This window comes from Ostrinia nubilalis, chromosome 17, assembly GCF_963855985.1.
Source record: "Ostrinia nubilalis chromosome 17, ilOstNubi1.1, whole genome shotgun sequence".
Lineage (NCBI taxonomy): Eukaryota > Metazoa > Arthropoda > Insecta > Lepidoptera > Crambidae > Ostrinia > Ostrinia nubilalis.
The window spans coordinates 10982569-10997892 of record NC_087104.1 but is presented as its reverse complement, the minus strand read 5'-3'; positions in this window follow the sequence as shown (position 1 = coordinate 10997892).

Here is a 15324-nt window from a genome sequence, read left to right as displayed (position 1 = left end):
TGCGACTGCCGCCCGCCACTAAATCACGTGTCACTTTTATTCCTTTTTCAAAAATTTACTTTTTCTTCCAAAGAGTTCACTGTCATTTTCTTTCCAGCCAGTATTCTCAACTCACTGCGCGATGGCACATCTGAAACAAAAACAAAATTATACATTCCGAATACTTCACCAAAAGTTAAGTTAAGTTGGATTCGAACCGCTTCGTTCCGAATGACGAATTCGACTTTTGTCGATTGTGAATGGCGCGTGATCTAACTGGAGAATGCCTTTGAAAGAACAACAATATTTCTAATTAAGCGGACGCTTACAAATTCGCTGCCAGCCCTTGCTAGGACTTGGGGCCAATTTAGCGTTGTCTGGTGTCATCCTAATACCGTTAACTTGAAGGAAAAAGCCTTGTGTTTCAAGGCAAAAACATGGGTGCTTATACTTTGTCCCTTAGGATAGACAAGCTAAATCTTAAACAGTCATGTCAGGCTTCTAAGGCTGAGTTGCACTATCCTACTTTAACCGTAACTATAACAACAACAACCGGTGTTTTTTGTATGGATTTTGACAGACTTTTGACGTTTATAAAATCAAAGTAAGATGGTGCAAGCCAGCCTTCGTAGTTATCTTCCCTGACAATTCAAGAATTACTTCATAAGTATTTTGAAAAGTGTAGCACTGCTTTCTCTTCATAATTACATCGATGGGCTAATCAAATCACAACTTCCAAAGATTACACATGTTTTTCGCGCAGTTCAAGCCTGACCCAAAGTTTATTACACCATACAATTAATCAAAGGGAGCACCTAGACAAGGTAATTCGTACAAAGGATATGAAATTTCTTGGCTTATTACAGGTGTAAATCATGAATGTTTCATATGAGCATTCGTGACGGACAGGCGAATTATTAATAGTGCTCTAATGGATTAGAAGGCCACTGTGTATGTTTTGTTTCTACCTAAAATAAACAGGGTGTTGGGATTTTCTTCATAACTTTAAATAAGTTAAGGTAGCCATTATTACTAGTCTTGTTGATGAAGTAAATGATACCTATTTTAACCAATAAGTCGAAGGCGCACTACTCCAAAACTTTATCACCATAACTTTTCTTCAAGGTTCACGTGGAATATCGATTAGACTCCTGAGGGCTTAGTGTGAGTTTACATCAAATTTCGTCACTAGCGAGCGCTTTAAAAAAATATATGAAGATTTCAGTTCTTGAAAGTTTCCGCTAGGGGCGCTGTACAATCCGTCATACATTTAATGTCACTTTTTTACGCAGTCGACATCGATTGCGTTTGACGTAAACTCACACTACGCCCCCAGTGTGCTTCCCATGAGTTTACGATAGGTGTGCTCGCTAGCGACTGCGTAAAAAAATGACATTAATTGTATGACATATTGTGCAGCGCCCCTAGCGGCTACTTTCAAGAAACAAAATCTTCATAGAGATTTTTGACGTACTCGCTAGCGAGCACACCTAACGTAAACTCATGGTAGGTACACTGGGCGCTTGCATGGCCGTATCAACCGTCCACGTAAAACCATCATGTGACTTTGCCCTTTGTGAGGCGTTGATCAACCGTATTATCGTTGCCTGCCAGTCATGCTCATGCACCACCCCCGAATCATTAATAGCTCCTAACTACCGCCTAACTGGCTTCACTAAAAATTTACTGGAAGGACGCTATAGCATTTGGGAAAAAATGTGTCTATTTTGGAATCAATTGACCGAATCATTAGTGCTTTTATTGCAATTAAAAAGTTGTGTAAAAAAAAACAAATACCTAGTATTTTAATGGGAATATTAATCATCTATATCATCCTCTAAAACTACTTTTTTATCACCTCTTATTTGTTTATGTTCTTAAGTAATTTTAATATCAACTTCCGAAAGATTTCTTTCAGCATTTAGTTATTACATTTTTCTGGCGTTAACGCCAGATTCGCCTCCCACTCTCAATTCTTCAAGTTATTTTCAAAATTCTTCAAGTATTCAAATACACATTGCATGTACAGTTTATTATATTAAAGATGCGACAGATCCAATCCAATATGTTTCGATGCCTGAAATCCGATGGAGGCTATAAATAGATTTGACGCATTCGCCGAAGGGCGCAGGACGCGGGCGTGTAGAGTGCATGTCGGGAAAGTTTTAAGCGAATCATGTGTTTAACGAAGTAGATTAGTTGGCAGTTAAGCTTTTTTACCGTCATTTGTGTTTTTAAATGTCATAGTCACCTTGAATTTGCGGTTATTGAGGGAAGTTATTATAGAGCATTTTATTTCACTGAATAAAACTAGGGATGAATTACTTTGTTTGTAACTTTTCATAAGCATAGAAGTTTTATTCTTTAAAGTTTAAGAAAGTTTCTATTCTCAAAACTATAGTCAAACTCTGGCCTACTAAGTACTACTAAACTACTAGCCTAGATTAGAAACAGACAATGTGTCTAACTCATTATTCAGAAGTTATTCTACGTTTGAAAAATCAGCCCTAAGTGCATGCATTATTTGAAAGCTTCACATTGATAAATATGTAATATCGTCAATAAATCGCTTGTATTATGGTGATAATATGATCTTGAATAATATAAAATGTCTGTAGCTATGTAGTAATCAGAATTTATAATTAATATAAAGTCCCTTTTAGGATATTCCTAGTTTATGTAATTCAGTTTGGTCACGTTTTATACCACACTTTAGTTAGAAGTTTGTTTAGGGAGATTTAAAAAGGGGAAAAATTTGGGACTCTTTTTTTCATTTGATATTTTTGCTGCAAATATAAATAAATGGCCATTTCACATACTTTTTATTGGAAAAAAATTTTTATGTGCAAATAAAAAGTTTCAGCGATTTCTTTAAATGACCCGTGACTTAATAATAACATGTAATATTTTTTTCATAAATTTTACATACCCACCTTTCGTACACACGCTCTTCAAAAACCAACTAACCAAACAGTTTGATATACAAAAAAATTAAATTCAAAAAACGAATTCAATACGTTCCGAACTTCCGACACTGTCACTACGATCGCGCGGGAAAGTTTTCCGCGACTCGGAACACGCGTGATTCCACCCCGGGACGCCGCGACAGTGTGTATGCCGAGTGTCCGTCGCCGCCCGCCCAACGTTGGCCCAACCCGCCCAACCCCTTTACAGTTGGCCCAAACCTGCGCGAGACGGGACATCCCATTCCTTCAGTAATAGAACCTTGTTTTATTTATAGAGTAGTGATGCTAAGTGCACGGGGTTGTCGCGTATCATGTGACGCTGTTTATGTAGGTTAAGGTACCTTTCAATAGCGCCCTTTGTTATAATGTCTTTTATGAAAAGACACATGACAAAGTGTCTTCAATGCATTGTTTGGTGCGGACATTGTTTATCTAACATTAATGTTTTCTAAGTATTTTACGTAACACATCCAGTCTCGTCCGCGTGGGTGGAGTATATTATAATCAAAACATAGTTTTAACCACGTTTAGCATGAACATTATGGCCATAAATATACTTTAATATTCCAAAAAATTATTACCACAAGTAAACAGGACATTCAAATTACTCGTCTCCATAAATCAAACGTTGGAGCAAATATTGGCGCGGAGGTTGGTTTCCAAGGCTGGCCCTTTCCTGTCACTCCCTCCAGCGTGGTCGTCCCGTCACGCCGCGGCGAGGTACGTGCACCTATTGTTGTTTAAATTCAACGTCACGCGATTTTACACCTTAATCCACGAGATTGTTGCACGCGAGATCTCAGATATCGCGCTTTTTGATTGTTTTTTATTATTATTGGGCAGTTTTCGTGTCAGCCAGTGTTTTCTTTTTCGGTTTTGGTAAACGCCCTACATTATTTGGCGGGCTTTGTGGCCTGGCACGCGACTGACCGGTGACGTAGTTGCGTTCGAGTGTGAGGTATGGTTTGTGTTTTGAGGTTATGTGAAACAACTGATGGAAATATCGACCGGCCTTTCCTTATAATAAGCTACGAGGCTGCATATTAATTGTTTCAATGTTGTTCTTTCACAGCCAGTATTTTAATGTACCTATCCTTGTGTGTGTAAAGTTTTCGATGTTAAATCAGATTCATAAACCGCAGAAAGTTGTTAAATGTAAACAAAATAATATTTTCTCTAGCTGCTCTAAATATCATGCCCGAAAATACGTAATTAATTTGTTTTGTAAACTTTTTCGGGCGGTCTAGTTCAGCTGGCCAATGTCAAAGTTCATTGCCGGCAGACTATGCTGAAAGTACCAGCTGTTTAGTCTTCATCTACCTTTCAAAGGTTAAAAAACAACGTTCTTGTTTGACGGAATGTCGAAAATCGCTAAATATAGCTCAGACGCTGAGGTATTTTTTCTTTTAAAAACAAAAGACAGTTTTGTTTATTATAACTAATGAGAAAAAGACATCTAATCATTACCATTGACAGTTGGAAATTTTCATTTGAAGAGATGATAATTTGACAAGGTTAATATTTATTGGCATTTGTATTACCTACTAGCTTTCCGCCCGCGGCTTCGCCCGCGTGGTTTGTAATTCCAAGTCTGATTCTTTTTTCTTATACCACGTTTTATAGTGACTGACGTTTCATGTCAAGTCACACGGGAATGCTGTCGAACGGGATAAAAAGTATCCTATGTCCTTCTCCTGGCTCTAAACTACCTCCCTGACAATTTTCAGCTAAATCGGTTCAGCCGTTCTTGAGTTATAAGTGGAGTAACTAACACGACTTTTGTATATATAGATTTCTTTCTGTCATGATTGTTTTTAAAACATTTCAATCGAGTATTTTGGTTTCTGATATAAGTAGAATAAATTTTAAAATATTGAAATTACTCTGATAAATTATAATCATCATTATGTAATAATGTTCACTCGAATGTATAAAAATAAATAGTAATAAGTTGATAAGCTTAATAATGTCATGTCATATTAAGAGGATAACTCTGGCATACAAAATTCGGGTACAAAGAAATTTAACGGTTTTAATTTAGTGCATCAAAATGTACAAGGCTTCTCCGGCAAAGACTTGGAAATTGAGTTATTTATCCAAGAATTGAATATTCATGTCTTATGTTTAACGGAACATTGGCTCAGGCAATATGAACTAATGCTGAGCATTAATAATTATAAGCTTATTAGTTCATTCACTAGAGAGTTAGCTATTCGTGGAGGGTCACTAATATTAATCAATGATAAATTAAAATGTAAAGAACGTAAAGATATTGTATCTCTCTCTGTCGAGCGAACTATTGAGCTGTCATGTGCAGAACTGGACGACTATGTTATTGTATGTGTATATAGACCCCCATCTAGTAACTATGAATTATTTGAAACCACAATGGAAGAGGTACTTAGAAGAGTGTGTAATAGTTCAAAGAAAGTAGTTGTATGTGGAGACTTTAATATTAATATAATAGAAGATTCCTCTCTTTCAATACGGTTTTTAAATTTATTCAAATCTTTTAACTTGTTAAATCTTTTCTCTGAACCAACTAGGGTGACTCCAACATCAGCTACTTGCTTAGACAATATATTCTGTAACTGCTTAGTGCTAGAGAAATCAATAATAAATTTTGTTAATTCTGATCATTGCGGTCAAATAGTGTCATTTCAACACCATTTTGTGCCATCGAGCAAGGAAATAGAATATAGACCAGTCACTGCATCCCAGAAAGACAAATTTAAATCTCAAATATCTAATAAGGTCCCACTTTTGCATTATTTTAACTGTAGTATAAATATTTTATATGAGCAATTATTTGAATTAATTAAAAATGAGTTCAATAAAACTTTTCCTAAGAAAACAATTATTATTAAAAACAATAAAACTAAATTCAGTGACTGGGCTACAGTAGGTATTTATATTAGTAGGAAAAAAATGTTTGAATTATATGGTAGAAAAGCCTATAGTAGCGACCCGGACTTTATAGAATATGTAAAAAAATACTCAAAAGTTTTTAAACAAGTTTGTACCATGGCAAAATCTATTTACATACGTGACAAAATTAAAAACTCTGGCAACAAAATTAAAGCTACTTGGAATTGTATTAATAAAGAAACTTGTAGAATTATATCTCGGGATGACACATTCGCATTAAAAATTGATAATAAGTATATTAAATGCAATGATAAGGTAGCAAACGCATTCGAAGGTTACTTCTCAAATGTACCAATCATAACAACAAGCAATCTTAATTCATGTTCATATCAGGCAATGTCTCTTCTCGAGGGTTGTGTTGATGTTTGCAATAGCCCATTAAAATTTAGACAAATAGACCCCATAGTTATTATAAAAACTTTCAAAGAACTAAATATAAAAAAGACAGAGGATATATGGGGCATATCAACAGACATAATAAAACCCATCATTCCTCTTATAGCTCCCCATTTAGCTCATATCTTTAATGAATGTATTAACGAAGGTCAGTTCCCTACCCTGATGAAACATAGTAAAATCATACCATTATTTAAAGCAGGAGACAAAAGTGACCCATCCAACTTTAGACCTATATCGATACTACCTGCGCTCAGTAAAATATTTGAAAAAATTATTTTCAATCAACTACTGTCTCATTTTAACTTAAATAAACTGTTTCATGAAAAACAATATGGGTTCACAAAAGGGAAAAGTACGACCGATGCAGGGGTTGCTCTTATCAAACACATTTTCGATGCTTGGCAGGAGAAAAAGGATGCTATTGGTGTATTTTGTGACTTATCGAAGGCGTTTGACTGTGTTGATCATCAAACTCTGTTATTTAAGCTAGAACATTATGGCGTATCAGGCAAGGCCTTAAGCCTATTACACTCTTACCTCTCAGACAGATTACAAAAAGTAAATATTCACGGAACTAACTCTTCGGGCGCCCCCCTAAAAATGGGAGTGCCCCAAGGCTCAATACTGGGACCATTGCTCTTTCTGATTTATACAGGGTCCTTCTAAACTAGCTACATTCCTTTTAATGGGGGCATCTATACGGTACACTGAACAAGTTCACCAAATTTGAGTATGTGTTTTATAATGATTTTACAAAGTTACATTTTCTAACAAAAATAAAAATTCATTTCGTCCTACATAATGGAACATGCTGTATTTTTTACTCACACAACAAAGCTGTAGTGTATTCATTCTGCACAGGAACACGAGACACAACACACACAACGCTCACTACCACTGCACACTTTTTTGTTGTTTACACTCACGTCATAACAACTCACAGCAGTCGTCACAGCTGATAGCCGATTAGCTGATCGACTGATTGGGCGAGCTATCACTTTAATGTTACAGGCCTACTCTCATATCGTTGTCTATCCTTATTATCTTATGTTAATCACAGTAAAACGGACTCACGATACCATCGAAAAATCAACCAGCAAAGGCCATGATTTTTAAGGCGCGTCTTAGTAAATTTATTTGCATTTGTGCATCTGTGCGTCATAGTTCACTTCACGAGCACTACAAAACGCACCTTCACACAAGAAAGCTAATCAAAAACTGAATTAAATCAAAGCGCACGCGCCGACAAATGCCGACAAGCCGCACGCCTTTTGTTGACACAAAGACGCCGACGCCGCCAAAGCAAGAGCCGAAAAGTTGGCATAAGCGTACAGTCGACGACAAAAAAGAAACTTATTTGTTTATTATTTTATCTGCTTGCTTTCGATTTCAATTGATTCGAATCTAAATTATGGTGTTGTGTATTTCATGGTAAAATATCCTATAACAGATAATAATTAAAAATTAATCGAACTTATTGTTTTGTGAAGGTAATTCAATGGCCTAGTCAATTATTTAGAAACATTAAATTAGACTATTGAAGCAAATAAAACTCTTCAATTTGTTTGTATTGATATTCCATTTATCCTAAATCAAAGTCCATTCTTAAATTAATCGTTAATGTCATCATTTCTATTACAATAGAAAAGTAGATGAGGTAGGTAGGTACCTAATTAATTAGTTAAATAAAATTTCCGAATCATTTCCGTTCCAACTTGGTATTTATTTATGACCTATCTTATTATCCTGTGATTTAACAATAAACACAATTTTAATTTGAATAGTAAAAAAAAGTTTGTTGCATTTCTTAATTTTATTTTGGTGAGTGTACATTGCGCTAGCCGGCGGCCGGCGGCACGTGTCTAAAGGCGGCGGCACGTGTCTAAAAGTTCGTTTGCTGCGCGCCGGCTAGTGTTGTACGATACGACACTCGAGTCTTGGAATCTTACTTATTAAAAGTTTGAAGAAAATAAAATAGCTATGAATTAAGACTGTGTGTTTATTATTTTATTGGACCGTTTTAACTATTTGATTACGAAAATCGTCAGTCTTTAGATGGATACTTCTGATTCGATTATTTGCGTTTAATGCAATTTTATTGATATTACATTTGTATTGTGCGATTTATTTTATTTTCAATTAGGATATAACATACGGATGATGATATGAAATCACTCATTATTGCCTATTAGTATACACCAACTCAAGTTCATGTCATGATTCAGTCTAGCTCAAAGAACTTAAAATACTCGAAAGGACTCGGAAGACTCAATTATTCCCTTATTCATGTGACTAACGAGTCCTAGTCTTAAAAATAAACTCAAGTCTCAAAATAAAGACTTTAAAGACTCGAGGTTCTTACAACACTAGCGCGGTCGGCTATTGGTGGCTATTGTGAGGGACGGCTGTCTTTGATACCACCGACTCCGCCACGCATAAATAAGGATGTCAACTCCAAAATTCTTTCTAATCTTAATAATAATAAAACTATCATTATTTACTTTTATAATTTTTTTTTGTTTCTACGATGATTTTAATGATTATTATTTCAGTTTAAAATTGATAGTTGGGAACAATTATTTACTTATTTACTTCGGAATACTAAAGACTGCCGATAATCACAGGTAGATAATTCGATAGCGTTTAGTTTCTGCTATGATCGAGTCAATTACGAATCACATTTTTTTTTAATTTGCTAAGGGGATATTAAGCGATTAAAATTAACATGAAAAATGTGCCTGCTTTATCGTAATAATAACCGTAATTCTAAATTTCATAGTCATGGTAACTATCCCATTTGTGTATGGCATAAAAATAAGTCATTGATTTCGGCAACTAACTTTTTTGCTTCGTTTCGTTGCTACGTTTGAAATAAAAGATTTTTACAAGCGCAAAAGTATTTTAACGAACTTTTGAATAAACATCATTCCATTAAGGCCACTAAATAAGTACTTACCACATAAGATTTTTTTATGTTACCAAAAATAAATAAACTTTAATTTTCTGCTTAATTTAATTCCTTAAATAACTAGTAGTAGCCCTAGAATAGCTTGTGTGGCGCCCGGTCCGTCGTCCGGCGGCACTCTTGTGTTCGCGGCCAGTGGCCCAACGGCAGCACAAGCGCAATGGCGGCCATTACGTAAGCTCGTGTGCGTGCGGATTTTTGTCAGTGTAGTAGTGAATCAGCTGAACAGGGTGTTGTATTGGGTTGATAAGAAATGAAGTTGTTTCCTTAATTATCTCGGAAACTAGCCTGAATTTTTGGCTCAAACTTTGGGAACGTATTCAGTGTGACGTATACATGCTCCCATTAAACGGAACGTAGCTGATTTAGAAGGACCCTATATAAATGATCTACCTTTTTATTCAAAGGACCTTTGTGAGATAGTATTATTTGCTGATGACACTTCTTTAATTTTTAAAACTGACAGGCGTCAGGAAATATTTGACGACGTGAATAATGCTCTTTCCATAGTATTAGACTGGTTTACAACTAATAATTTGCTATTAAACGCAAAAAAAACTAAATGTTTAAAATTCACTATGCCTAATGTCAAACAAGTTAATACTAATATTACAGTAAATAATGAACGCATTGAACTGATAAACTCTACTGTCTTTCTAGGTATTACCCTAGACTGTAAATTACAATGGGGCCCCCATATTGCTGCCTTGGCGGGAAGACTTAGTTCAGCTGCCTTTGCGGTGAGAAAGATCAGAAACTTGACTGATGTTGAAACAGCAAGGCTTGTATATTTTAGTTATTTTCATAGTATTATGTCTTATGGTCTTTTACTGTGGGGCTCAGCAGCAGACATAGAATCAATTTTCATTTTACAGAAAAGAGCTGTTCGGGCAATATACGGTCTTAAACCACGTGACTCGCTTAGAGAAGTTTTTAAAGAAATCAATATATTGACTGTGGCTTCGCAATACATATTTGATAACATTATGTATGTCCGTAAACATATACATTTATTTACTAAGAAAAGTGACGTCCACTCATTTAACACGAGACATAAGAATAAACTTGCTGTTCCATCATTCAGGTTGCATAAGATAGGTAATTCATTCTTGGGGAAATGTATTACCATATTTAACAAAATACCACACAACCTTGTCGAATTGCCAATAAACAAATTTAAGATACATATAAAAAATACCCTTATGTCCAAAGGGTACTACAAGGTTCGAGACTATATTGATGACAAGGATGCGTGGTCAGTTCAGTCTGCACATATTTGATGTACTTAAATTTGACTATTCTTACCGTTAGATAATTCCTGGCAATAAGTGGTGACTGAGTTTGTTCCGGCGTTTCTTCTCAGCACTTGCCATATGTTTGTCTCGAAGCGCTGGTAGGGCCCAAAAGATAAGGAGACATGTAAAGTGCCCCATAAGGGCTACCTTTTCTTTTTTTATTATTTTCTATTGACGTTCATAAGTGCCACTTGTGGTCTAAACTGAATAAATATTTTTTGATTTTGATTTTGATTTTAGATTAAAGATAATATTGTAATGAATATGGATTATTATAATCTTATCTTCGAATCTTACAAACAACGCTAGAAGAAATGTCATCAATGCAATGAGGATCAGTACTGTTGTAGAAAATTCAATAAAACTAGTATCTACGTTAATCTTTAAGACATAAGAAAGATATATCTTTTTGAATTATCCAAATCGGACCATTACTTACGAAGATATTAAGTAATAAACATAGGCCGTTTTTGCCGCTAAAAGTCAACGTACGCAGGGCCGCGTGACGTCACTATATCCGAATCGAGCGCAGCCGGCGTACTATTGGGATGGAAAATATTTTTTTCCAGCTAAACTATCAGTTTTAGAAAAAAACTTTTAATAACATTTATTCATCAAAATAAAGTAACCTATCGACCAGTAATTTTAAAAAATAAAAATTGTGAAAAATAAGTATCGCTATGTCCAAAAACCACATTTTCATAGGATTCAATGCAATGCGGAGACGCGGTTGGGGTGAGTGTAACTTAATGATTGTTTGTATTGAACATAATAATACATTATGATGCTAATACCCAGTTTCTGGCCTGGGGGGAGGGGGGGAGAGGCAAGTCATACCCAGTTTCTGGCCTGGGGGGGAGGGGAGGAGAGGCAAGTCATACCCAGTTTCTGGCCTGGGGGGGGGGGGGGTAAGTCATACGCAGCTTCTGGCCGAGGGGGAGTCATACCTAGCTTATGCTTATGGACTGGGGGAAGGGGCTAGCCTTACCCAGCTTCTGGCCTGGGGGAGGAGGGGGTCAAGTCATAACCAGTTTCTATGGGCTGGGGGGAGGGTCTAGCCTTACCCAGCTTCTGGCCTTGGGGGAGGGGGGGGGGGGGGTCAAGTCATACCCATTTTCTGGCCTGGGGGGGGTATGTAATATCCAGCTTCTGGCCGAGGGGGAGTCATACCCAGCTTATGCTTATGGGCTGGGGGGAGGGGGGGGGTCAAGTCATACCCAGTTACTGGCATTTCTGGCATGGGGGGGGGGGTGTCATACCCAGCTTCTGGCCGAAGGGGAGTCATATCCAGCTTATGCTTATGGCCTGGGGGGAGGGGCAAGCCTTACCCAGCTTCTGGCCTGGGGGGGGGGGGGGTATATCATACCCAACTTCTGGCCGAGGGGGAAGTCATGCCCAGCTTATGACCTGGGGAGAGGAGGGGGGCGGGGGAGTCATACCCAGCTTCTAGGCTAAGATTAAATAGATTTCCAGGAGGGAGCAGCTGTCCTTTCCTTCAGCAGCTGGCCCGCCCATGGGAACGGCGAATAGATAGGTAGGTACGTAGGTTTAACTCAGAAAAACTAAATAACAGGTAGGTATTGCGTGTACATCGAAATGATCTTCATAGCAATGTCTTGTAGCCTAGGCAGAGTGTATCTGCCTCAGCTATACCTTATTGTTAGAAGTAAATAAATTAATACTTATACATTTTTATATTTTACTTGGAAGAAGATATGACTCTAACAACACTTATGAACACTTTATTTGAAAAAATCGCCAAATATACCACCGCGGAGACCCCAATCGCGTCTCTGCGTTCCATTGAATCGTATGAGCGTATGGATTTTTGCGTTATGTTTCACAATTTCTATTTTTAAAAATTACCTATCGATAGCTTACTTTATTCTGATGAATAAATGTCATTACAAGTTTTTCTCTAAAAGTGATAGTTTGGCTAGAAAAAAATATTTTCTATCCACGCAGTACGCCGGCAGCGTTCGGATCGGATATAGTGACGTCATCGTCCCCGCGCCGGGCGGTCAGTGAACTTTTTTAGAAATTTGGCCATAACTTCGTCAATTTTTGTCGTAGAACAAAAATTTTTAGACTGTGTATTAAGGATTTCTTAGCCCTATAAATCTGCATTCACAGCTAAAAATCGAAATGATCCTCATTGTAGCGGACGCCTTTTTTTTTGTTTTTTTTTCTAAAACGCTCGTGACCTAAATTATTAAAATAAAGTTAACTTTCTGCCCAAACTATTTTGAACTGTGCATTTTATCTCGACATAACCCGCCGTAACTCGGGCGGTAGAACCCGAAAACTAACGCTATTACCGAAATATCGTTATATTACGTCGTAAACAAAAACAATTGTTTATTCACTGCTTGGAGGCAGTGTGTAGGGCTGTGCAAAGAAAATTCTTCTTCAATTGTGGGTGGAAATATATGGAAATTAGGCTAAAACCCCTTAGGGCTCATTTTGGAACCTGAAAACCAATTTGTTGTATTTTTTCGGTTTTTAATGAGATTAGCGAACAATGATGTTATTTTTACTTATTTTATTATTGCCAAAGAACCAATTTGACCAAAATATTAAAATTCAACTAATGACAGCCTTTAATCCATGCTTAAGTTTGAATCGAGTTTTAATCTTTTGCTCAAAAAAAAATGTTGTTAAGATCCGACTAAAATTCTAGGTAGGGTCTCATTACAGTGCGGGGTGGCAAGAAAAATAAAACTTTAAACTTAACCACTAAACGAGGATAATAATACTTCCGTTTCCCTCTCTAATTCTTAGTTGCGTTATAAGAACAAAGCTCAAAATTCGATTCAATTTCAAGCGTAATACTTTTAATTTTGAGCCCAATCATAGGACAGGCAGAATACATTCCTGAAACTGAATCGAGTTTTGAGCTTTGTTATGTGATACAGACCTTATAGCCATTGATTAGAATACGCAACTGCTAGAAACACTGCAATCAATTATTAATAATAATGCCTTCGTACCGATCGATAGTGTATTATTATTAGCCATGATACACGTGTAACAAACGACAACCCTGGCTGGTCAGCATTATCTTAATTGAAACGAAACCCACACTCATTATCCTCGGATGCCTTACAATTCTGTGCAATTTTCGACTCTATGGCCTTACGTATAAAACAATGAACAAAATATTAGACACGTCGGTTTGAATGTATAATGACGTATTACAGTTGTAATAACCTGCGAAAAGATATGTTACAATTTAGAGACAGGTACAGACGGGTGAAATGAGAAATGGAAAAATTTTACCCCTAATTTCATTAAAACTGGGGTAACTGTACCAAAGCGACAAACGAATGTTGCATGTTGTTATTGCTTATTGATTAATGAAGAATTTACATAACATAAAAAATAATGGTATTAATTTATGCTATTTTATTTATTTACTTTTAAAAATTTCCAAAAGTTTCTTGCAAAGTTTCAGGAGATACTTTCAAGACTTTTTTTTCGTGCCTTAAGTGCCTAATTGAATTCTTATCAAAATTTTATGCAAGTTATGAAACTAAAATTATTTTTATGGTACTGAATAATTAGGTACTTTCCCAAAAGATAATATTTCAGACTAATGTTATCATTGTTAGCTCATAAGACATAGTTATCTGGAATTCTTAGCTACTGAGTTACTGTTTGCGATAGAGTTAGTAGAACAATGGTTTATAAATAACATTCGTTTAATTTTAATATAACCGTTATAACCGCAACAAAATGACTGTTAAGGACTGTTACTTCCTCAATTTATGAGCTAAAGTCCTTAACTCCTCACATATCCTCTCTAGTAGCTATTAATAAATCATAGGCCTATGATATCATATTAGAACTGAAATGCATTTATCATTGTTCTGTTTGCACCATGCATGCAATGTCCATGTCATTATTTAACATTTTTCCTTTCTTTTTATTTATAAGAGACTAATTAAACGAATTCTAGCTCCGAGCGTTTCCGTGATAATGCTGTGATTTAAAAAAGTAAAACCTTCTTTTTTCCAAAGTTTTTGTTTATTTTTTTCTTTGAAATAAAACGTGCCAGTATTGTGAATACAGAGATGTGATTAGTTTGAATTCAGACTAACATGGGCTACGCTACGCAGAACCAAATAAACTTCCCAAACCTACGTTCGGTATTCCACACGGATGTTACGATTCAACTTTTCCGAACTAATACAATTGTGACCGAATTTTTGTTTTTTTGTTCAAAAACAGAGAGCCATTAAAATTCGTATGACAGTTTCGTCAAGTGAAAAATTTCATCAACGAACAAACCGAACGGAATTCGTTCGATTGTGTTTATGTTTTTTAGTTTAAAAACTCTATCTATGCTAAATATTTGAGTTCGAGATATCTATTGATTTTTTAGGGCGAAAATAAAATGGCCACTTCTTGTTTTAAAAAAAATCTTTTTTTTTTCAGGCATCAGGCCACTACGGAAAATAAAATTGAATTATATTTTTCATTTTAATTATGTCTCTTTGGAGAATTAATTTTCAAAATTCAAATTCAGAACGTCATAGATGAGTAAAGTAGTGCGTTCTATTCGGGACTTTTTATTGCCGCCTGATTTTGACAGATGAGTGATTGATCACTGGCGATTGTCGCCGCAAGATTCATGTAGGGCGTCGGGCCTTTGTGTGGGGCCGATGAGTTGGTCACAACATTAGGTCTATAAATGACGTTCGATTCCCGCTTGTAATGCCTTAAATCACCTCTCTTGATTGACACAATATTCACCCTTTTACGACTAATTTACTTCTTTCGCCTCTCTGAC